The 18,671-nt window shown below is 42.4% G+C and overlaps 1 long non-coding RNA gene across 1 annotated transcript in view; it reads right to left on the bottom strand.

Moving 5' to 3' along the window:
- Positions 1-11,327: 11,327 nt before the first annotated feature.
- LOC150001327 (uncharacterized) overlaps positions 11,328-18,671 on the bottom strand; it is a 57,961-nt gene continuing 50,617 nt past the window's right edge. Inside the window, exon 3 of the long non-coding RNA XR_016513020.1 lies at positions 11,328-11,481. This is a non-coding gene — a long non-coding RNA (uncharacterized LOC150001327). The remainder of the gene's footprint in view (positions 11,482-18,671) is intronic.

Raw genomic sequence — 18,671 nt, forward strand, 5'->3', positions numbered from 1 at the left:
TACAGCGAAAGCAGTCCTAAGAGGAAAGTTCATAGCAATACAGGCCTACCTAAAAAAGCTAGAGGAATATCTAATAAAAAATTTAACCCTACAGCTACAAGATCTAGAGGAAGAACAACAAGCAAAGCCCAGATCAAGTAGAAGGAAGGAAATCATCAAGATCAGAGCAGAATTAAATGACATAGAGTCTAAACTAACAATTCAAAAGATCAACAAAAGTAGGAGCTGGTTCTTTGAAAAAATAAACAAAATTGACAAGCCTTTAAGCAGGCTCATCAAGAAAAAAAGAGAGAGAACCCAAATAAATAAAATCAGAAATGAAAGAGGAGAAATCACAACTGATACCACAGAAATACAAAGGATTATAAGAAATTATTATGAACAACTGTATGGCAAGAAATTTGACAACCTAGAGGAAATGGACAGATTCCTGGAAACCTATAGTCTTCCCAAACTGAATCAAGAAGAAGCAGAAAGTCTGAATAGACCAATAACAGCTAGTGAAATTGAAGCAGTAATCAAAAAACTCCCAGCACACAAAAGCCCTGGACCGGATGGCTTCACAAGTGAATTCTACAAAACATTTAGGAAAGAACTAACTCCTATCCTTCTCAGACTATTCCAAAAGATACAAGAAGAGGGAAGACTGCCAAACTCATTCTATGAAGCCAGTATAACCCTAATTCCAAAACCAGGTCAAGACACAACAAAGAAAGAAAACTACAGGCCAATATCGCTGATGAACATAGATGCTAAAATCCTCAACAAAATATTGGCAAACCGGATCCAGCAACACATTAGAAAGATCATACACCACGATCAAGTAGGATTCATCCCAGGGATGCAAGGATGGTTTAACATTCGTAAATCAATAAACGTAATACACCACATAAACAAAATGAAAGACAAAAACCACATGATAATATCAATAGATGCAGAAAAAGCATTTGATAAAGTACAACACCCATTTATGATAAAAACTCTCAGCAAAATGGGAATAGAGGGAGCATACCTCAACATAATAAAGGCCATATATGAGAAACCTGAAGCCAACATCATACTTAATGGGCAAAAACTGAGAGCATTCCCCCTGAGATCAGGAACAAGACAAGGATGTCCGCTCTCCCCACTCCTATTCAACATAGTCTTGGAAGTTCTAGCCACCGCAATCAGACAAGAAAGAGAAATAAAAGGCATCCAAATTGGAAAAGAGGAAGTAAAACTGTCATTATTTGCAGATGACATGATAGTGTACATAGAAAACCCTATAGACTCCACAAAAAAACTACTCGACCTAATAAGTGAATTCGGCAAAATAGCAGGATACAAAGTCAATATTAAGAAATCAAAGGCATTTTTATACACCAACAATAAAAACTCAGAGATAGAAACTGAAAGAAAAATTCAATTTACCATAGCAACAAGAAAAATAAAATACCTAGGAATAAACTTAACCAAGGAGGTAAAAGACCTGTACTCAGAAAACTACATAACATTGAAGAAAGAAATTAAAGAAGATACAAATAAATGGAAGCATATACCATGCTCATGGATGGGAAGAATCAACATCATTAAAATGTCCATACTACCCAAAGCAATTTATAGATTCAATGCAATCCCTATTAAAATACCAGCAACATATTTCACAGACCTAGAACAAATACTTCAAAAATTTATATGGAACCAAAAAAGAGCCCGAATAGCCACAGCAATTTTGAGGAAGAAGAACACAGTAGGAGGAATCACAATACCTGATATCAAACTATACTACAAGGCCACGGTAATCAAAACAGTCTGGTACTGGCATAAAAACAGACATATAGATCAATGGAACAGAATAGAGAGCCCAGAAATAAACCCAGGTTCATATGGTCAACTAATATTTGACAAAGGGGGAAAGAACATCAAATGGAGTGAAAAGAGCCTCTTCAACAAATGGTGTTGGGAGAACTGGACAGGGACATGCAAAAAAATGAAACTAGACCACCAACTTACACCATACACCAGAATAAACTCAAAATGGATCAAAGACTTAAATGTAAGCCGTGATACCATAAAAGTCCTAGAGGAAAAAATAGGCAGGAAAATTTCAGATATCCCACGTAGCAACATTTTCACTGATATATCTCCTAAGGCAAGGGAAATAAAGGAAAGAATAAACAAATGGGACTACATCAAACTAAAAAGTTTCTGCTCAGCTAAAGAAAACATCAGCAAGATGAAAAGGAAACCAACCATATGGGAAAATATATTCGCCAATGACATCTCAGACAAGGGATTGATCTCCAAAATATATAAAGAACTCATACGACTCAACACCAAGAAGACAGACAACCCAATTAAAAAATGGGCAAAGGACCTGAACAAACACTTCTCCAAAGAAGACATACAGAGGGCCCATAGACATATGAAAATATGCTCAACATCACTAGCCATCAGAGAGATGCAAATAAAAACCACAATGAGATACCACCTCACACCAGTCAGAATGGCCATAATCAACAAATCAACAAACAACTTGTGCTGGAGAGGATGCGGAGAAACGGGAACCCTGGTGCATTGCTGGTGGGAATGCAGACTGGTGCAGCCACTATGGAAAACAGTTTGGAATTTCCTCAAAAAACTAAAAATGGAACTGCCTTTTGAACCAGCAATTCCATTACTGGGATTATATCCGAAAAATCCTGAAACACCAATTCAAAAGAACCTATGCACTCCAATGTTCATAGCAGCACTATTTACAATAGCCAAGTGCTGGAAACAACCTAAATGCCCATCTGTAGATGAGTGGATCAAAAAACTGTGGTACATTTACACAATGGAGTTCTATGTAGCAGAAAGAAAGAAGGAACTTCTACCATTTGCAACAACATGGATGGAACTAGAGAGAATTATGCTTAGCGAAATAAGCCAGGCAACGAAAGAAAAATACGTTATGCTGTCACCTATTACAGGAAACTAATGAACAACACAAACAAATGAGCAAAATTGAACCAGAGGGCATAAGCCTATGACCGCATTACCTGAGTGATTGTCTGTACGCATAAGCCTCACTTAATCCTCTCTGCAGCGCTGCCTCCGGAGACTCAACAGTTTGGCTGAACTAAATGGCTGAGTTGGTGAAGAATGGGGTGGTCTGTGGGCTTCACTTTAAAACTGAATTCTCTTTTCTATCCTAATGGCTTGGACAGAAAGGGCCCAGAGGTCTGAGAGGGGGGAAACATAAACTATTTCCCTCAGCCCAAACTAAATAAAATGGGCAAAAGGGTTTTGGACAGGAGAGATGTGCCTAGCACACCTTCCTCCAAAGAAGCCCTTTTTTTTTTTTTTTTTTTTCTCCTAATGTGGAACATTGAAAAATTAATCCCTGCCTTTTGCCACCTAGTAGTTATGGATTGAATGATGCTTTTTAACCCTTTTTGCCAAATCTGTTGCCCCCAGAACACAACAAGGATGCCAGCCTGCTAAACCAAGCACGCCGTTGTCCGGAGACAGCCAACTGACCTGGAGTCTGCATGATCCTTCCCCATGTGGGAAGGCCACCCTCCCCTCCACACCCCCACTCTTATTAGGGATTTCTGGACCCAAGGGTAGGTAGGACGACGACCATGTCCAGCTTGAAGCAGCTAGAGGAGCTTGAGACCTTCGCCCATTGTCCTTTACAAGATTACAAAGGGTCTTAATATCTGAGAGGGAGGGATAGTTATTTTTTACGAACCATGGGTATGGACTTGGGGGGGGATGCTGGGGGAGGGAGATACTGGGTGGAGGGGAGTAAAGGGGAAAAAATTGGAACTACTGTAACAGCATAATCAATAAAATATATTTAAAAAAAAAAAAAAAAAAAAAAAAACGCCAAGTCATGCTAACCTAAAAGTACCAAATCATGTTTATCAAAACACTGAGGCATTACATGCTAACCTAAAACTGCCAAGTCATAACCATGGCGAGTCATGGTTACATTAAAAAGCTGAATTTTACATTAAAACGCTGAATCATGGCTACCCCAAAATGCCAGGTCATGGTTATGTGAAAATGCCAACTCATGGTTATCAAAAATGCAATCATGGCTCCCCCAAAATGGTGATTCATGGTTGCCTAAAAATGCCAAGTCGTGATTACATAAAAATGCTGTCGTGGTTACCAAAAGCTGCCAGTCATGACACAAAAATGCCAAATCATGGTTATCAAAATGCAGTCATGGCTGCCCCAAAATGCTGATTCATGGTTACCTAAAAATGTCAAGTGATGGTCACAAAAAATGCTGGGTCATGATGAGCTAAAAATGTCCTCTGATGGTCACCTAAAAATTCCGAGTCATCGTTACCTAAAAACACCGAGTCATGGTTACCCTAAAATTCTGAATCATAGTTACCATGACTCTCACGTTAGTGGCTGCCTGTTGCGATAACAGCACGCTGTTACAATAGAGACCGGCTCTCATGATAGTAACTTCCTGTCCCGACAGTAGAGGCCTGTCGTGGTACAGGTGGTCTGTTGCAATGGTAGCTTTCTCTCATGACTATAACCACCTTCCATGATAGTTGCTTGCTATCTGGTGAGAGGCTAACTCTCAAGATATAGCCTGGCTCTCACAAGAGTGGCTGCCTCTCGTGATAATGGAGCACTATTGTGCTACAGATTGGCTCCTGGCACTGTAGCCTTCTGTCAAGACGATAGAGGCCCATTACCACAGTGGTGGCCTATTACAATATATTACAATAATGGCCACCTGTTGTGATGGCGGCTTTCTCTCGTCACTATAGCCACCTGTCGCAATAGTGGCTTGCTGTCGCGATAGAATCTAACTCTCAAGAGTGGCTACCTGTCTTGATAGTAGCTTTGTTGTCATGATATCGGCCGCATAGCGCGATAGTGGTCTCCTCTCACAATAGTGCCGTGCCTGTCGTGATAGCAGTCATATGTCGAGACAGTGGCCTTTTGCTGTCACGATAGAGGCCCCATATCGCGAAAGGGGCTGCGTATAGCAATAGTAACCTTTGTATCGCGATAGGGGCAGCATATCGCGATAGCAACCTTCGTATCATGATAGGGGCCGCATATTGCTCCATATGTCGCAACAGTGGCATGCCTGTCGCAATAGTGGTCGCATGTCGTGAGAGCAGTGCACCTGTCACAATAGCGGGTGCACGTCATGATGGTGGTCGCATATCACGATAGTGGCGCACTAGTCACGACAGGGGCCGTATGTCGTAACAGTGGCGCACCTGTCACGATAGGGGGTGCATGTCGCAATAGTGGTCGCATGTCGCGACAGCGGTGCACCTGTCGTGATAGTGTCCTTGCTGACCCAACATCAGTTTTACTGTCACAATAGTGGTTTTTGCTGTCGTGATAGTGGTTGCCTGTCATGATAGCGGTTTTGCTCTCAGGATAGAGTATAACTCTTGCGATAGAAGCTAACTTTCACGAGAGGGGCCACCTGTATCGATAGAAGCTAACTCTGGCGATAAGGCCGCCTATCACAATAGAAGCTAACTCTCACCATAGTGGCCACCTGTCTCCATAGAAGCTAACTCTCGCTGGAAAGGCTGCCTATCACAATAGAAGCTAACTCTCACCATATTGGCTACCTGTTTGATAGAAGCTAACTCTCACTAGAAAGGACGCCTGTCGCAATAGAAGCTAACTCTCACCATAGTGGCCACCTGTCTCGATAGAAGCTAACTCTCACGATAAAGGTCACCAATCGCGATAGAAGCTAAATCTTGTGAGAGTCGCCACCTCTCTCAATAGTGACTGTCTCTTGTGACATTGGCTGACTCACAATACTGGCTGCCTCATAACAGTGTCTTGCTCTCGTGATTCTTGCTACCTCTTACGATAGTGTCTGCCTCTCATGATATTGCTTGCCTCTTGTGATAGTGTCTCCTCTCATAAGTGGCCTCCTGTTTCAATACTGTCTGTCTATTGCGACACTGTCTGCCTCTTGTGATCGTGGTTGCCTCTTGCAACATTGGCTGCCTGTCATGATAATGGCTTCCTCTCCTGACAACTGTTATCTCTCATGATAGTGACTGGCCAGGTAGCTGCCTCTTGTGATAGTACCTACCTCTCACAATAGTACCCAACAGGAAAGTTGCCTCTCACAACAGTAGCTGCCTGTTGTGGTATTGCCCAGCCAGGAAGCTACCTCTGGTGATAGTAGCTGCCTGTTGCGATATAACTCAGCCAGGGAGATGCCTATTGTTATATTGTGGGGCCCAATAGTTGTCTGTCGTGTTATTGTCCTGTAGATGAAAAAGGGGCCATATATTAAACCTGACAAGCTCAGGTGAGGCCTGCATGGCAGTCTTACAAACAGAGACATAAAGTAAACACATAGGATGGTCTGAAATGTAAACTTTCTAATTAAAAGTGAGTCATGCTTTGTAGTTATGTCCCACACTGATGTCTTTCTTGACAAAGGTCAATCTTTACCTTAACTGAGCCTATTTTTTTTTTTTTTTTTTTGCATCTATGATAACATACCTTTGGAATGTCAGGGTAATTTCCTTTTTCCACATCTCTCAGGGCACAAACGCTGCACCAAAGTAGAGACCACAAATACCCTCATTGTTATTATTATCATGTTAAGTATGTGTCTTTTCATTTTACTTTTTATCCAGTCCCAGAGGTTTACCCCTTTGCTTCCTCCTGTCTTCCGAAACTATCACTAATGGGTTTCATGTAACCCCCTTACGTCTTCCCCCTTTTATTCCGATCTATAAAATAAGTGGTAAAACTGCCATTTTCTGGAGTATTTTCTCAATCCCTTGAGATTTTACTTCCCAGAAATTGTCAGTTTGGCTCAAAAATACTCATAACAATTCTTACAGGTTTGGACGTTTCTTATGTTAACAGTCCAGCTCCATAGCTGCATGTCATGAGATTTAGGGGATTCTCAGAGAATATATATATTTTGTTATTTAATTGAATTTATTGGGTGACATTGGTTAATAAAATTATATAGGTTTCAGGTGAACAAATCTATAATACATTATCTGTATATTATATTGTGTTTGTCACCCCAAGTCATGTTTCTTTCCATCACCAATTGTCTGCATTTTACCCTCTCCTGCCTCTCCCCACCCCCACTTCCCTTTAGTAATGACCATATTGTTGTCTGTCTATAAGATGGTGCTATTGTTTTCTTTTTGCTTAGTTCCCTCACCTTTTTGACCTGACAGCTATGAATCTGTTTCTATTTTGTTTGTTAGTTTATTCTGTTCATTAGGATCCACATATAAGCAAAATCACACGGCACCTGTCCTCCTCTGATTGACCCACCCCTCCAGGTCCATTCATGCCTTTACAAAAGGCAAGATTTCCTTCATTTCCATTGCCAAGCAACATTCTTTTGTGGAAATGCACTGCAGCTTTTTTATCCACCTACACTTATGGGCACTTGCTAACCTTACCAAAAGTTGTCTTATGGGTAAAGTTTCTACCCCAGGTCAAAATGGTTCCCAGGTCATAATTTGGAACCAGAAGCCATTGGCAACATCTGGCACCACGAAGGGCCCAGCATTCAAGGTCAAATGGGGCCAAAGTTGTGATCAGAAAGTGAGTAGGTGAGGTCAAATGCAGGGCCTGATGGAGAGGTGATGAAGCCAGTGGACCACACTGTGGAGGTGGTAAAGGATGGCATGAGAGTGCCTTCTTGGCTTGTCTTTAAGTGGAGCAGAAGGCACAACTGCATCAGCAAGATGATGTCACTCTGAGAGCATTAAAGGAAGGACTCCCTGTTCAAAAGTCCTTTGTCTGCTTTTAATAACCCCGCAGGCTATGTGGGATGCAGTGTAATTTGTATTAGTTTAACCCAGGAAGGGATAATGCCTTTCAGAAATTGGGACTAAACATGATGACAATGGAGAACATTATGCAAGATTATCCTCTCAACAACTGACTTTCATAATTAATGCTTGAATTTGGTCTAAAAATTTAATGGCAATGTCTACAAGGTGTGGAACACCATGGTTAAAGCAACAAGAATATGTGCATTCACTTAAAACAGAGGATTGCTGTTTTAATGAGGTCTTTTTAGGACAGAGGAAAAGAAAATAGTTTTGTAAACTAGCATGTATGAATATGTCTGATCTAAAATATACCTGATTTTTAAAAATGGGTCGGCTTTCACTAGAGCAAAGCAATGAAGGAATATTTGATATGGCACAGTCCTGGACCACACCTCCAATATGGAAAAACCATTTCTTGATACACACTGGAATAGGGTTTAACCTAAGATACAATATCACCCTCTACAGAGAACAGATCGGGCTCCTTGGACCTGATGCAAAAATGAAGCATTTGCTGACTCTCTCCCCAAGCATCTCCTGAGACAATTCACAGCAAGAGTTATAAGAGCTTAGTTGTGTAATGACAATCCACTGGGGATTATGCTTTGACCTTGAACACCTGGAAGAGCAGCAGCCTCCCTCAAGGACTAGTTAGTCAGGAGTGTTCTATACCCCTGGTAGGAGTCAGCTCATCGTTTTGTCTTCTTTTAACATTTCAATCACATTTAATTCAGTAGTTTTATTGTAAAATGAGATTAAGACTGCTTATCAGAGAAGGGTTACCATATATCAATATATTTTCAAATTGGACAATTTCCTTATATGTATTACTTTTTAAAATACTATAAAACATTTTAGCCACTTGATAAATCAATTTATAAAGTAGATGCTAATATGTAGTTCTGAAGACATCCTAACACTACTTAAGTCAGAACTTGCTTGCTAACTAGGAATTTGTAGTTACTCATCTCTCTAGAAGCTGAGCAGAATGGATTTCTGAATAAATCATGGAATTAGATGTAAAGGGGATTATTAAGCCAATAAGATTTTTCATGAACTCATACATTTTTGCCCAAACAACAACAAAAAGCTGATGATAAATAATTTATTATTAAAGAAGACCCCTTTAGAATCTCTCCTGGGATCTATTTATAGCCTAGTTCTGGTTACCATGTACAGCAATGAGAATCTGGCTTTGTTCAGACTGGCTAGTTATTCAGGGACTATGGATAAATGATACCCTGACTTTTCAGTAAAAGTAAATATAAAGAGTTCTGTGGAATAAAGGTTGTTTCTCCTGGGAAGGGTGGGGCTTTATTAGGGCTGCCCAGGGTCACCAGTTGGCTCCTGTGTCCTCAGAAGTGAAAAAAGCAGTTTGGATAGATGTGCCTATCTGTCCTAATTGAGCAACATGGCTGTCAAGGTGGAGACCACAGTTCCGACAAAGCCAGTGAGAGCCCACCAGGGGTTCTGGACCAGGAGTCCCACCAGAATCAGGATTCCACTGATGGGGTTGCTAACAAACACTACTTGGGCTAGGCCCCAAAGAACCCAGTCAAAGAACTGGAGCACTAGGGGTTTGTCTGGAAAAGATGAGATGGGCAGAGCTAAGAAGCTAGGTGTCCCTTCCCAAGTTTAGGGCCCTCTTGAGCAAAATTATCAAAATCCCCTCTAATGAAGGTGAAACTTATTTTTTATATTCTTTGAACCCTTTCCTCTTTAGTGGCATGCAGATCCTTAAAAGCATCCAGTTTCTTTATGCTCAACCCACAATGCCCCTACTAGAACCTCAGCCCCAGAAAAGCATCAAATGCACTTACTTACCATGCTTTGAGGTACAGACCTTTAAGCCAAAGGAATGAATTGAAAATAGTAAAAATTTAGATTTTAAGTACCAAAACTATAAAATGGAGCCAGTTGCCTTCCTCTGATATTAGCCAGACTCTGGCCCTGACCACCATCTCCAATACAAAAAAGTTTTAAGAGGCTTGCAGGTTAGGAGATAAAAAGTTTAAACATGAAGAGGAAAGAGATAGAAGGTAGGTGAATATAACTAAAAATGTGAGTAGAAGAACCAGCAAACATCAAGTACAGGAATAATTAGGTATACACAGGTTATTCCAGGGTGAACCAATTCACATTCTCAAACCTTCCAGCCCATATTTATTTATTTTAGAGGGTTTAAATTCACCATGGCCCCAGAGATTTTCAAGAGATAGATAGGAAACTTGATATTACAACTGGCCCGGATGTGCCTGGGAATCTGAATGGCCTGCATTCTCTGTAGAACCACTCAAAGTTAAATAAAGAGTGAATTATCCACCGCCCACCATAAAGAAGGCTTATTGCTGGGAATCGCTCCAGGATCCACATATTGGGATGGTGGTGGGGCTCCCCTGTCTAAGATGGGTCTTCTTCGTGGAGCAGGCAGTGGCCCGCTGATTCCCAGCCCCCAGGAACCATTTATTCTGAGCTTCTGGACACCGAGGGAGCACCGACTACTTGCTCCAGAACTCGGGCTTGAGTACTGGTTATGTGAAATTAATAACTTAAAGGCTGCAGTTCATCCTAAAATTTTATCACGCTAGAATTTGTGCATTTCTTTAGCGCACTTTAAGGATCCACACACCCTAATCGGGAAGACAGCGGAAGACAGTGGAGCAGGGACCATCTACTGATGCCTTCTCATATCCGACTAAGTTAGGCCATGAAATTTCAACTAAACAGGCATGACAGGAAAATGAAAAGAAGAAACCCTAATAAAATAGAAGCAGGATAAAGTCGTCGTCGTCGTCGTCGGCAGCCGTCCGTCTCGAGAGACGATGGTGTAGCTTCTTAAGAGTCTATCTGCACCGCCGAGAATGGCTGTGCAGTCCGACTCGGGAGTGACACGGTATCTGTCTCCTCCCGTGTTGAATCGACATCTTGCGATGACGCTGGAGTGTCCTCTCCAGTGAAGCTGAAGCTACAGAGCCTGGGCAGGGTGATATGGAGGGTCTGCTGTTGCCCATGCAGCAGACCCCCCCTCTCTTCGCAGCTGAAGGGTCCAAGGGAAAGACGGAGTCAATACAGCTTGGCTTCAGGTGCGCCGCAGGAGTTGCCGGTGTTGACTACAACGTCAAACCGCCTTAGGGACTCCGGCTCCGGATTTTCTGTCGGGGTTTACTCCCTTAGCCTTTCCCCTGAAGAGGTATGCCGCCAGGCAGCGGAGGTTTTTTGGAGTCAGAGTTTTCCTTCTCTGATGTGCCCTGACTGGAAGATCGAACCAGCGACACTTAGCTCGCAGGCCGACGCTCAATCCACTGAGCCAAACCAGCCAGTGTAGGAAGCAGGATAAAGTAAACACAAAAAAAGACTATCTTTCCCTAGCTTTTCTGTGGTTATCAAAATCCCACAGCTCACCGCGCAGCATCTGAACCATAGAAGTGCCATGTGAGTTTCCGGACAAAGCCCCACGTCACCCATCATCCGGTCAGCCCCAGCCGCACCGCTCAGCGGAGCAGGAGGACCCCAGTTCCCAGCCTCTGTTCAGGAAAGACACAGTGGCACAGGTGCTGACATTCCCAGAGACTGAGGCCGCATGAAGGAAGCAAACGTGTTCTGGTTGCCCTCGCGCCAAGGCCAGCTTTATCTGGGAGAAGCCTCCGCGTGTTTCTTCACCAGCTTTATTTCCAAAACGGTCCTTCCAAAAAGAAACAGGAGAGGAGTCATCAGTGCCGCCAGTCAAAGCCTGTCCATTCATCCTCCTTCCTCTCCACACTCTCGGTACACGACAAACACGACAAAGGGCAAAAAGCACATGATTCAGCAGGATGCATGCCCTGGCTCTGATGAGCAGGTGAACTGTAAGGTGAAGGGAGGCGGGAGCGCAGCAGGTGGGTTCCTGAGAAGAGATGTGGCCCGAGACCGAGACCTCTAACAGAGAGGGCGGACTTCTCCATGAGCCAAGAGCCCCAGCAGGAAGGAGACAATGAGTTGACTATAGACATTGAATGTTCATTTTACTTTGCTTAGAACAAAACACAACAAAGCAAAAATGACAGCAAACCATCCTGCAGAGAGACCAACGCACAGATCTTGTTCTGTTGCGCTTTTCCACGACCAGGAAGTTGGCAGATCTGAAGCCTGTTCCAGTGGGAGGGGTGGGCTTCAGGCTCTGAAATGCTTCGGGGCAAACTGTTAGGGTTCCATTTGGGGGACCAAGGCCAATGCAACCATTTCCTCAGTCTTGTTCTTTACAAATGTAAGAAGATGAGGTGTGGACTCTATTTTCTGTAATAAGATCCTAGCTACACTTAACGCACAGCAAAACCCCAGCTAAGAGAATGCTCAATGGCATTTTTTCCCCTTGTATCTGTATAGCAATTGTTACATATTGGACATCATCTTGTTAATAACAAATAATCCTTAGTTGAATTCTACAAGTGTGGCAGCTTCTTATGTATTCTTTCTTTTTAAACTTCGGTTGCATCCAAGGATATCATTCTTCCTTCAGCAGTTCCAGAAAACATTAAAAGTTGTATGTGTGGTATTTCTTTTCTTCTCCCCCTTTTATTTAACTTTTATTTTCTTCTACTGGCTTGGTTTTAAACCTGAGAACTTACACTCTACTAGAGTGATTCAGAACAATCTCCAATTGTGGAAAATATCACTGTCATGTCTTAGAAAAAAATTGCGTGCATGTGTTGTTTAACTGCGGTTAAACTATCTGATTAGGTAAGTACGAAACTGATGTGTCTATGGGCTACATTATGCACGTTTTTGTTTGAGAAAGAGCAACATTAAGAAGCCCAACAGTAGGACTCTCATCTTATACACAGCTAAAAAAAATGAAGAAAGAAAAAAGAAAAGAAAGCGATACGCAGGAACTGTCACATTTCGTCAGTGGTTCCTGCCTCTCGCCCACCACCAAAATCACACACATCTCAGAGAATCACATCCTTTAAGATTAAAATCAATCTTTACTTAGAGCCAAGAGATGGAAAAATTCCAGAGCTAGGTGAGGTTTGAGCGAGTGTATAGCTTAAACCTTCATTTTATAGAAGAGAAAACTGAGATTCAGAATCGGGGCATCCAAGCCCACTCAGCAAAGTCAGCCTTCTGGAATAGATAAGCCTTAGTGGTTCTATGTCTTCAGGTCTAGAACACATTAATGCCACCCAAGGTTGTATTGAAGTCAACAAACAGGGAGGAAAGAGTTTCTGAACGTAGCCTGCAGTGGGCTCTAAGGCTCAGTGAAGTATGATAGTAGAAACAGCCTGTCTCCATGACCACCTTGGAATAACTCTGAGATGGGGGTTGAACAATGACAAAGGGGTTGGCCATCCACAGTTTCAGCCTATGCCCTTGCCAGAACCAATAACTGTCCTGAAAAATAAACATCTCCTCGTGCCTCAAAGTAAGCCCCATTCCCTTATATCTCTGACACATCCATAACAAGGCCTGTGTGTGCAGAACTTAACATCCCAAGAATATTCTGGAAGCTGCTTTCTGGCAAGAGTCAGAAAGCCTGGATCATTAGTGAAACAAAACAGTGCTCATCATTCTAATACAAGGCAGTATCAAAATTTCAATCCAACCAACATTTCCTATTTTATTACACAAAGTAAAACTCATTCCATTGTCAGCACATATTAGAAATTTGTCCAATTGGAGAGACCTGAAAGTCTTCAATTATCTATGTTTCAAGTACAGGCATAATTTGGAGATATTGCAGGTTCAGTTCCAAGCCACTGCAATAAAGGGAATATCTCAATAAAGCAAGTCACACAAATGTTTTTGGTTTCCCAGTGCATATAAAAGTAATGTTTACACTGAACCATAGTCTGTTAAGTGTATAATAGTCTTATATCTAAAAACACAATGTACACATATTAATTAAAAATAATTTATTGCTAAAAATTGCTAATCGTGATCTGAGCCTTTGGTGAGTCATAATCTATTTTCTAACAGAGGGTTTTACCTTCCATTTGTAAAAAGAAACCCCACAATTTACACAAAGCACAATAAAGTGAAGCACAATAAAATGAGGTATTCTGGTATCACTTTTTTAAATAATCAAAGTTTTGGATATGGATATAGAATAAAGAATTTAAACACACATGCTTTATCATGTTAAAGAGATTTTCAATGTTGACATTTGGTACTTGCAATAATCTTTATTTTAGGTAGTTTTGATATTAAATGGTGGGCAGTGCTCAGTTTTCTTTAAAGCTATAAGCCGAAACAAAGAAAACTCTGTCAGGTATTGTTGTCTCCTGATTAAAGTACTTACCTCTTAGGAACACACAATTCCTAGCAGCCCTGAGGTCTGAATTGCACGTTAAAAAGTGCAGCTGCAAAGAACCTGCCAAATTCAAGACTTCGTTGTGACTGACAAGTTCTCCTGATGGGTGATCACACTGTTTTCAGCACGACAGCATAGGCAGAAGGACCCATTAAAGCCAGACTGCAAGGGCCATTGCTAGTACTTCACTTTTTAGAGCCACATTGATATGTCTCCAACTTTACTTAATTATTTCAAGAACACAGTCCAGAACTCCTATACAGCATTGATGAATCAGAGTCATTTAGCACATCTGGGAGACATCTTGCTGAAAACCCTCTTCTACATGGAACTGAGATCATAAACAAAGACATTGCTTTCAAGCTTCCAGGAAGAAGCCAGTGGCTTTGGGAACTTGTTTTCTAGTCTACCAGAACTCTGACTTTGCTCTTTCTACTCAGTTCCAATCATCTGAAACATTTCTCCATTAAAACAAAGAAAAGGGAAAAAGAGCAAAAACTAAAGGGCACCGAGCACCCAACAATTAAAAGTGACTAGAAATGAGGAGGGACTTACACTCCAGCTGGCTTCCCAGTGGCAGAAAGCGCTGGCTGATAAAGCCTGACCGTGCTCTGCTAAGAGGGAGGGTGCTTAGGAGGAGGCAGTGCTGGGACAGAGGCACCCAACAGTTTTATACTCAGAACCCCACTCTGCATATCCATGCCCTCAGCTGTCTCCTCCCACTTCAGGCACCGGTGACAAAGCATTGCTGGGAAACTGGCCCCCTACTTGTACCTGTCTCTCTCTTCTAAAAATGCCAAGCCATGATTACGTAAAAATGCCAAGTCATGCAGAATAAACAATAATTTTTAATATACCTAATACCCAGCTAATATTCTGGTTTCCCCAATTGACCTTCAAATGTCTTTACAGCTGGTTTGTTTATTCAAAGTGAGACCACTTACTATATTTGGTTGTTATGGCTCTTGAATTTCTTTTAATCTTGAATAAAATTCCCACTCTTGTCTTTCCTCCCACCCAAGGAAGTGATTTGCTGAAGAGACTGAGCCAGCTGAACTATAAAATGTCCCACCCACCTTCCAGGTTGCTTCTTTGTAGTTTTCTTATTTTCCACTGTAACTCATGTAAATTAAAGTTAGATCTAAATGTCTGATTAGATTTAGGTAAAGCACTTTGGCAAGAAGCTTTCATGGGTGACACCATGCACTGCTTATTGCACCCCATTAAGGGGGCAAATAATGTCCAGTGCCCACTATTACTGGTTCTGAAATGGAGTAGGTCAGAGCATCGGACCCTGGAAAAACAGGGGAACCCCACCATCCCCCCCAAATCCTGCAAAGAGGCAGGGGGAGGGGAAGGGTGCCCACAGAGCAGAAAGCACAGGTTTGAGGCACATTGCGCAACAAAGGCATATTAACAGCCCGGAGCCTTCCTGAAGGGAGGAGCTGCAGAAGAAGGCTGTTGCCCAGGGCAAATTGTGAAGGTGACTGTGTGAACATGCTGGCAGAGTAACTTGTGACATAGCTGGGGGCAGGCGGGGATTAGGGGAGCTCAAACAGCACCTGTGTGAGCTGTGGGACCAGATGCCCATTCTGGATGTCTGTGCATGGCTGGGAAACACTCTTGCCCTGAATAAAGATGGCAGCCAAAAGGGGGTCAAAGACACTGAGGAGCTGACAAAACTGGAGGACACTAACGTACCACAGGAAGAGCTAGACGTCCGGCCAAATTTCTGAGCCGAGCCTTTAAATGGGAAGTATGCCAAGAAACACGAGGTTGGTCCTGCTGCAGGGCTGGAGTTCAGTAGGTCCATTGCAAACATCTTTAGCACCCCTTTCACACAGAAGATAGTGACAGGGCTGGTGGCACTGCACGGGACCTGCCTGACCAAACACAGACACGTGATAGGTGCTAGGAGCTGAACTGGGACTGGGAATGCTGAGCTGCAGACTTCTACATTTGAGAGGGACTGTACTTCTGAATGGCATAGTTTGAAACTGATCTGGCTTGTCAGAGGGAGGCAAGGCTATTCATTTGTGGGTGTTTTAAACAGAGCAGGACTTAATGGCATAAATCCGCCATTACTCTAAATCTGTATAACCTTTAAATAAACAACCCCTTTCCTTTTTCACCAAACTCTTGCCTTGGGAGTCATGCTTCTTGGTGACGGGCATTTGAACCCCACGGTTGTTCTAGAACACCATTGACTGGTTCTGTAACAGTTCTACAATTCATTGGGTCAAGGTGCCAATAATCTGATCCTGCACTGTAAAATTATGTTTTTCTAGTTGTGACCAATATGAAATTTGCGAAGAGACATTCTGGTGATATGTGAATATCCAGTTCTCCAATATCTAATTCTTCATTTATTTCTCCACTAATCACTTCAGCATTCACTGATGATCTTAGCCTGAATAAATATTTTTCATTAGTGGTTGCAAAATGCCATTTTCTACTTTTATCATTTGCTCAACATTTATTAGCTGGCACTCTTCTCTGAGAAGCTATCCCTCATCAACAAGGGGCTACTGGATTATCCTAATACAGAGGTCATGCTGAAAGGGCAAGATTAGTAATTAATTCTTCTGCTTTCTATCCAGTTTTCAGAGGAAGGAGTTAGCTTAATCACTACCTCCAATAATGTTTCTCCTTTTGGCTTTCCAAAAAAAAAAATAGCTTTCTCTTTTTAAGTATCTATCCTATGGGGTTATGCTAGACAAGGCTCCTCCAACCCCATAATGGAAGGCTGGCCAGAGGACACCTGGCCAGAAGGAATGTATACTGCTTTGGAAATGGATTATAATTCCCTCCTTATCTCCTTTTGGGAGCAGCTCCTTGTCCTGTGCGACTGTTTCTTGACCTTTTCCCTCCACGTGTACACACTGAGGTAATGTAGTTTAGAGTCATGCATGAGACGTGTGCCCCCTTTGTCTGGGCCCCTAAAAACAAGTCTCAGACTCAGAGAGGTGCAGTCCTGCTTCACTGATCTGCCACCACTGGTGCTCCTTGTAATGTGAGTAATAAAGGCTGTGGCTGCTCCATCCAGTCCTCTTTGTGGTTTTTTGGCTTATCCAAATGAGCAGTTGAGATCCCCAGGCTTGACCTCCTGCGTTACACCTACCTACTTATCTGTCAGGGAAATAAGCAAACTCTGATGTCAGAGAATGACTTCACAGCTAGGCCTCAATGTTACAGATTGATCTAAAAGCTAAGCCACGTTCTCCTGTTGGACATAACATTCTCACAGAAAGCCATTTCACACAAAGTCACTATGTAACCCACAAAACACCATACATGCCCCTTTCTCAACTAATATGAGTGACTGCTGCATTCTGCCCTCCCTGTAGATAATATTTATTCAGATATTCAGTTACACTGTTGCCTCTGCTTTTTAACAACACACAAATCTCTGCTTTCTCAGGCCTCCCCAAAATTACTTAACCAAAGCCCAAATCACATAATAGATTCTTTCTAACACCTTCTTACTGGTGTTACCAGAGAAACACTGGTTCTTCTCATTGACGCAGTAAAGAATTACAGGTCAGCGAGCCTAGCAGTGTGCATGTGAAGCTTATTAGTGACTGGAAGAGCAAAGCAAGAGTGGCCAAAGGCCGGCGGCAAGCTCTCCCTAGGGCCAAGAGAGCCAAGAGAGTGAGTCCTTTGTTCTGAGAACTTGTATAGTTGGTGGGATGGGGGTGAGGAAGATACATATTGATTGATGAGTAAAGGTAGTGCCAGCTTTTCTTGGGGAAACATGACTACCCAACTTAGATATGTGTGGGAGTCTGTTAGCCCAAATCCTTATCTTGCTCCAGACTCCATTTGTTCATCTTGTTGTAAAACATGTAGTGGAGGGAGGTGGTTAATTAAAGTTGGGTCAGTTACCCAAAGTTCTTTATGGGCTCTTTCTGTAAGCATTAGGGACTCCCTCATAAAACAGAGAGTGACCAGAGCTAGGCAGTTAACCAAAGTTGTTTTTGGGGATTCTTCTTCGGGCCCTGTGGATCCTCTCCCACTTTGCTGGCCTTGGGATGAAAGCAGTTTCAAAGGCTTTCTTTCCCAGATAGTGGAGACCAATACATAGAATTTCAAGGACTTTCCTCCTCCAGTGCTAACATGGTGTTCCTTATGGTGTTGGAACACCGGGCAATATTACCGGACCAGGCCCAGGACTGCTGAGGTAGCAGGTGAGACATGTCTCCTCCTGCTACTCAGTCTACTGCAACACCTGGACGCCACCTTTACTGGCTGCGTTGTATATACCCTCCCTTGTCACTTGTTCAGTGATGAGTGTTCCTGGTAGTCTTTCAATGAAGAAAATTAAAGAAAAAAATTTTTTATAATACAGTGTGTTTCAACTCATTACATTTATTATTCTTTTTGATGCTTAAGTTGTCCCAATTTTGTTAGTGGGAGACCCTGCAAACCAACTCATGTGACTCTTTGGCAGAATACAATTAGTCTCTGAAAGCATCCTTCTGTTTTGGCACACAAAGATGTCCCAAGCTCACCTGGTATATTGCCTGACCCAGACCTGGGTGAAGGTCAGAAGAGTAATATGAGCTAATGACTTCAAGGATGTGGGA

The sequence above is a fragment of the Furipterus horrens genome, unplaced genomic scaffold (genome assembly GCF_987537825.1).
Source record: "Furipterus horrens unplaced genomic scaffold, mFurHor1.1.pri manual_scaffold_9, whole genome shotgun sequence".
Taxonomy (NCBI): domain Eukaryota; kingdom Metazoa; phylum Chordata; class Mammalia; order Chiroptera; family Furipteridae; genus Furipterus; species Furipterus horrens.